The sequence below is a fragment of the Meriones unguiculatus genome, chromosome 12 (genome assembly GCF_030254825.1).
Source record: "Meriones unguiculatus strain TT.TT164.6M chromosome 12, Bangor_MerUng_6.1, whole genome shotgun sequence".
In the NCBI taxonomy this organism is placed as follows: domain Eukaryota; kingdom Metazoa; phylum Chordata; class Mammalia; order Rodentia; family Muridae; genus Meriones; species Meriones unguiculatus.
Window position 1 is genome coordinate 40,591,357 of NC_083360.1, and position 6,719 is coordinate 40,598,075.

Genomic DNA, 6,719 nt, shown 5'->3' on the forward strand with positions numbered 1-6,719 from the left:
GACCTGTCCACTGGTGATAGCGTGGTATTGAAGTCTCACATTATAAATGTGCAAAGGTCAATATGTGCTTTAAGCTGTAGCAGTGTTTCTTTTACAAACTTAAGTGCCCCTGTGTTTGAGGCGTAGGTGTTAATAATTGAAATGTTGTGTTGGTGGATTTTTCCTTGCTGAACATGAACTACCTCTCCTCATTTCTTTTGATTAGTTTTGGTTTAAAGTCTATTTTGTTAGATATTAAAACATTTATAGCTTGTTTCCTGGGTCCATTTGCTTGGAATATTTTCCTCTTATACTTTACCTTATCTTTCCTTGATGTTGAGGTGTGTTTCTTGGAAGCAGGATAAAGATGAATCCCATTTTCCCATCCCACTTTGTTAGTCTGTATGTTTTTATTTGGAAAATGAGACCATTGGTATTGAGATATATCAATGACCCAAGATTGTTGATTGCTGTTATTTTGTTGTTGTTTTTGTTGTTTATGGTGGTGGTGGTTTTCTGAGTTGTAGATAACCTCCTTAAGTTGGAATTTTCCTTCTAATACTTTCTGTAGTACTGGATTTGTAGACAGAAATTGTCGAAATTTGACATTTTCTCCATATATACTGATTGAAAGTTTTATTAGAAGTCTTGGCTGGCATCTTTGTTCTCTTAGATTCTGCAGCTCATCTTTCCAGGACCTTTCAGTTTTCAGAGTCTATCCTTTGAGAAGTCAGGCGTAATTTAAATGGGTCTGTCTTTATATGGTACTTGATCTTTTTCCTTTTCATCTTTTAATATTCTCTTTGTTCTGTATGATTAATGTTTTGATTATTATGTGGTGAGAGGACTTTTTTTAGTCTAATATATTTGATGCTCTGTATGCTTCTGGTACCTTTATAGGCATCCCTTTCTTTAGGTTAGGAAATTTTACTTTCATGATTTTGTTGAATGGATGTTCTGTTCCTTGGTATTTTTTTCCCTTTTCTGTATTTTCAGAGAGTGTGATAGCTGGTTGTTGCCTGTTTTCCTGGCCTGCTCAGATGGTGTGTTTATAGGGAATGACTGCTGTTGTTGGAGGTTGAGATACTGGGATGACTTGGGAGATGGAAAGTTGATGGAGAAGGTCTTTGTGATTCCTTGAGGATGAGGTCAGAGCAGATAGGTATATCACAACAGATTTCCTGCTATAGGGCTGGAAATGAGATTCAAGGGATAAGATATCATGAGCATTGGGAGAGATGTGAGTCCTCCTGTTTTTGCTGCCTACTTGTTGTCCTGGGAAGAGTGGCCCTTGGGCTAGCAGGGCATGCCTGATGGAGTTGGGGTCTCAGACAAATCAACAGGTTGAGGGAGGAAATAAAAGGAGATGGTGTGGAGAGCTGAGATTCAGACCCTATCTAATGGCGCTGACATCTGCCCTCAGAACTGTAAAGAACCTCTAGAGCGCATGTGCGAGTTGCGAAAGCGCGCCAAGCCACTGCCCGAGCCAGGGCCGTCAGATGGGGTGATGTGTGAACAGCCAATCAGGGTATGACATGTCACTTCACATCACTTAGGTGCGACCAGGGCTTATATAAACAGCGCCACTTCGGGGCTCGGCGTCTTCCTCCTTTCATATAATAAAGCGTGCTGCAGAAGGATCCTGTTGTCCGTGTGTGTTCTTGCTGGCAAGACGATCACGCGGCTCGCAACATCTGGTGCCAAAAACCGGGACTGAACCACCCGGGAAGCAGGGAGCCTGCAATCGCCGGTGCCGAGAAGACCCCTGTTTGTGGGGAGGATTCAGAACTGCAGCATCGAGGTTAGTTCTGAGAGGCATGTTTGGTCTTGATTTATCTCATCTTTCACTTCAGCTAGCAGAAGCCCTTATTGCTTTCCCTGTTGTGACCGTTGCCCTCGTCCTCTTTCTTTTGGTTTCGTACAAGCTTGAGGGCGACTTTGGAAGTGAAGAGATTAACAAAAAGCTAAGAGTAGGCACTAAGGGAGTGTTAGAGGAGATACAAGACAGCATGTCAGAAACAGAACATGACAAAAGATTAGGGGCCCCAGTGGATAGAAATAGAGACGTCTCTAAGAAAAAAGGCCCTTCTGCGGATGTTAAAGCCACAGGAGCGAGAGGTAAGGGAAAAGACGCCCTGGGAGAGAAAGGTGAAAAGGGAAGGAGAAACCCAAAAGAAAAGCCTCTTTATCCGATAAAAGAATTGGAGGCTTTGGGGCTTGATAGCTCTGAATCTGAGCAGCTGAATCCCTCTGAGGAAGAGGACTTAGAGGGGGAAGCAGCCCGCTATGAGGAAGAACGATACCATCCGGATGAGCGGCCACTACTGTTGTATCGGAAGCAAAGTAGTATGAGGAACAGGAAGGGCGCAGTTTCTCAGTCGGCCTCTCCCGTTTTCTCTAGTGCTCCTCCACCCTACACCGGGAGGCACTGTCCTGATTCCTTCTTTTCAACAAAAGATAGACACAAAATTTTTCAGACTTTTCCAGTATTTGAAGATGTGGAGGGATGCCGTGTCCACGTACCTATAGATTACCCTCTAGTCAAGGAACTGGCAAAGTCAGTTAATAAGTACGGGGTGGATGCTAATTTCACAATTATGCAGCTTGAGAGGCTAGGCTCTACAGCAATGACCCCAAATGATTGGCAGACTGTAGTGAAAGCTGCCCTCCCTAATATGGGAGTGTATTTGGAATGGAAAGCCTTATGGCATGATGCCTGTCAATCCCAAGATAGGGCTAATGCCAATGCAAAAGACAATCAACGAAGCTGGACATTTGAGCTCCTAACAGGACAAGGTCCACTGTTCAGCAACAGACAGATTATGATTGGGGAGCATACAGCCAAATATCTGCTGCTGCAATTAAAGCATGGAAGGCCCTTTCAAAGAAGGGTGGGACCAACGGCCATTTAACAAAAATTATCCAGGGTCCTCAGGAGTCATTCCCAAAATTTGTGGCCAGAATAACAGACGCAGCAGGCAGAATATTTGGAGACCCGGAAAGGGTCCAACCAATGATAGAGCAACTGGTGTATGAGAATGCTTCACCAGAATGCAAGGCAGTCATTACCCCCAGAAAGAGCAAAGGACTAACAGATTGGATAAAAGTTTGCCGAGGACTCGGAGGCCCACTTACCAACGCCGGCCTGGCAGCAGCCATATTACAAAGCAATAACCACCCAAGAATATTGTTTCTGATTCTAGTTATGTGGTAAATGCAACCAAAATCTTAGAGGCTGCTGGAGTGATCAAGGCATCTAGCAAGCTTGCAAAAATTTTTCAAAAAATTCAGTTTGCCTTAATTATCAGAAAATCCCCTGTTTTTATTACACATATTAGGGCTCACTCAGGTCTACCGGGACCCATGTCCCATGGAAATGACCTGGCAGATCGAGCCACAAAGATGATTGTATTTGCCCTCTTCTCAAATTTGGAATTGGCTAAAGAGTTTCATAAGAAATTTTATTTGACAGCTGAAACACTGCGTCATCGATTTGACATAACTAGAAAGGAAGCTAGAGATATTGTAACCCAATGTCAAAATTGTTGTCAGTTCTTACCTATGCCTCATGTTGGGATTAATCCCAGAGGAATCCGTCCGCTACAAGTGTGGCAGATGGATGTTACTCACATTTCATCTTTTGGTAAACTTCAATATTTGCATGTTTCCATTGATACTTGCTCTGGAGTTATGTTTGCTTCTCCCCTGACTGGAAAAAAGGCAGCCCATGTTATTCAACATTGTCTGGAGGCATGGAGTGCCTGGGAAAAGCCCAAAATTCTGAAAACTGACAATGGGCCAGCCTATACTTCTCAGAAATTTGGACAGTTTTGTCATCAAATGGGAGTGACCCACCTAACGGGTCTCCCATATAACCCTCAGGGACAGGGTATTATTAAACATGCTCATGGCACTCTAAAATCCTACTTAATAAAACAAAAAGGGGGAGTCGAGGAGGCTCTGCCCTCAATGCCACAAGTGACTGTTTCCTTGGCACTCTTTACTCTCAATTTTTTAAATTTGGTCAGTCAGGGCCACTCGGCGGCTGATCGCCACTGCTTAGAGCCTGATAGGCCTAAGGAAATGGTCAAATGGAAGGATGTCTTGACTGGTCAATGGAAAGGCCCGGATCCTATCTTAATAAGATCCAGGGGAGCTGTCTGTGTTTTCCCACAGGAAGAAAACAATCCATTCTGGGTACCGGAGCGCCTCACGCGAAAGCTCGTGGCAGCTGAAGATGATCTTTCAACGAATATACCTGCAACTACTTGAAGAACTAAGGGTGGCAGTGGTGACCACTAATTCTACTCGAGTGGATTTATCGCTCACAGATGGCTTATTATCCTGGGTTTCTTCCACCTTTTCTTATTTTAAAGAATGGGTGGGGTTGGAATGTTTGGTGCAGCATTATGTTGTGGCTTAGTGTTTTTACTCTGGTTGTTCTGCAAACTCAAAACCCAACAAAAACGTGACAAGGTGGTGATCGCACAAGCACTAGCAGCCCTAGAGCAAGGCTTGTCTCCCGAGGTTTGGCTTTCCATGTTAAAAGAATGATAAACAGCAAAGTTACCTCTGCCTTTATAGTTGTAGTGCCACAAAATTGGATGAGACTGGATTAGCAGCCCTTGCACTCCCGGGGACGTGTTCCCATTGCACGGGGATGGGTGCGATTCCATGTTGTCTCCTCATGAGTATAAAAATCAAACGGTCTGGAAAGTCAGTGACGGAAGAGTGCAAATAAGTCTCCGCCCACCTAAGACAGGACAGCCTCGCTGTGAGGAGGTTGCTCCAATGACAGGTAAGGGCTGAGCATTGCCTTCCACCAGGCTCAGATGTTGGTAATGCTCTCAAATAAATTGGCACAGCACCTCGTCGGCGGAAGGAGACTTGCTATATTTAAAACAAAAAAGGGGGAGATGTGGAGAGCTGAGATTCAGACCCTATCTAATGGCGCTGACATCTGCCCTCAGAACTGTAAAGAACCTCTAGAGCGCATGTGCGAGTTGCGAAAGCGCGCCAAGCCACTGCCCGAGCCCGGGTCGTCAGACAGGGTGATGAGTGAGCAGCCAATCAGGGTATGACACGTCACTTCACATCACTTAGGTGCAACCAGGGCTTATATAAACAGCGCCACTTCAGGGCTCGGCGTCTTCCTCCTTTCATGTAATAAAGCCTGCTGCAGAAGGATCCTGTTGTCCGTGTGCGTTCTTGCTGGCGAGACGATCACGCTGCTCGCAACAAGATGGTTTATGGGGATGCCCCAGGAGATGTGGGCAAATCTGAGGAAAGGCTGAAGCTGGTGTTCTGTTACAACAAGACTGGGGTATTGGGTCTGGAAGAACAGAGAAAGAGAAGAAGGTCTGCAAGCAGCCTACCTGTTTTTCTAGTATGCATGTCTTATGGTTTAGCAGGAGGTGTCTGCTGGAGTTGGGGACAGAGATACAGCAATGGGGGCCGAGGTTAGGAGGGTGGAAGGTCTGTGAAATTCATAGGCAATAGGGCCAGTGGGGAAGGAAAGACGTAACTGGTTTCTCTTGCAGCACTAGGAATGAGAATTGGGTCTAGGGATGTGTAGGGGGGGGGCGGGGGGGAGGTCTGTGGGAAGCCTACTTGGTTTTCTGGCAGGCACAATCTGTCAAGATTCTTAATGGTTAAAAAAATCTGCTTAAAGAAATAAATACTTTAAGTAAAGAAAAAAGTGAATATGAGATTACAGATTACCAATATTCTTCATTTGATATGTTTTGGCACAATTTCAAAGCCTACTTGTATAAGTAAAAGCGTGTGTGTGTATATGTATGTGTGTGTGTAAGTGCTCCCTTGATATCATATGAATACATACATGTCCATGAACACACTGTAAACTGAAACTATTGCACATTGAAGATACATTTATGTACTGTTGAGACTCAGAATGTGATACCACCAGGTGAAATCTTCAGAAGCAATGTTTTCCTTTATCTTTCTCCTCCAACCCCCATAGCCCCCACAAGTCACAGAAGCTGGAATTTCTGCTCCCCAAATCAGACTATAAGCAGTAAAGCCTCTTTCCAGCAAAAAATAACTAGAGAACCTAAAAACATGACTGAATTCTCCCAGCTTTCTTAATGTAATTGGGCGGTAAGTGAAGAAGAATTTTATTCTACAAAGTTCTCCATGGACCCTAGGAGAATACCACAGTTGAGAGGCCACTTTTTTCAGTATTGTTGGAATCCTTGCTTTCTGTCCAGTCCTTCTTCACATGGCTATCCATACTTCAGCATAAATACAGGTAGTTCTTCCTTGGTCTTTGGAATCCTCATTCTGAGAGATTTAATTCAGAGTAAACTCCAAACATACACAATTTTTATGCCTTTTGTTACATTATTATTATAGGACAGCTAAGACCTGTGTTAATGGGAAGGGAGCTGACTCTTTCTTGCTCCATCTTAGCATTATACCATGCTGCAGAGAATCAGCTGTTTCACCTTCTGATTGCAAGTAACTCACCTGTGGCTCCCAGACACTACCTGGCCCAAGACAATATTCTACTTTACTAGCTTTGGAAAAATTGAAAATTAAATTTAAAAGTTTTTATTTTTAACTGACATTGTGATTGTCAGACCAATGTGTCATAAGATGAGAAGCTTTTAAGCAAAGCTGCAATTAAGATGGAGATGATTAATACATAAAATATGTGAGTGAACTTGGCATTGTAATTATTTTATTTATTTTAACAATATCACATTATTTTAGTAAAC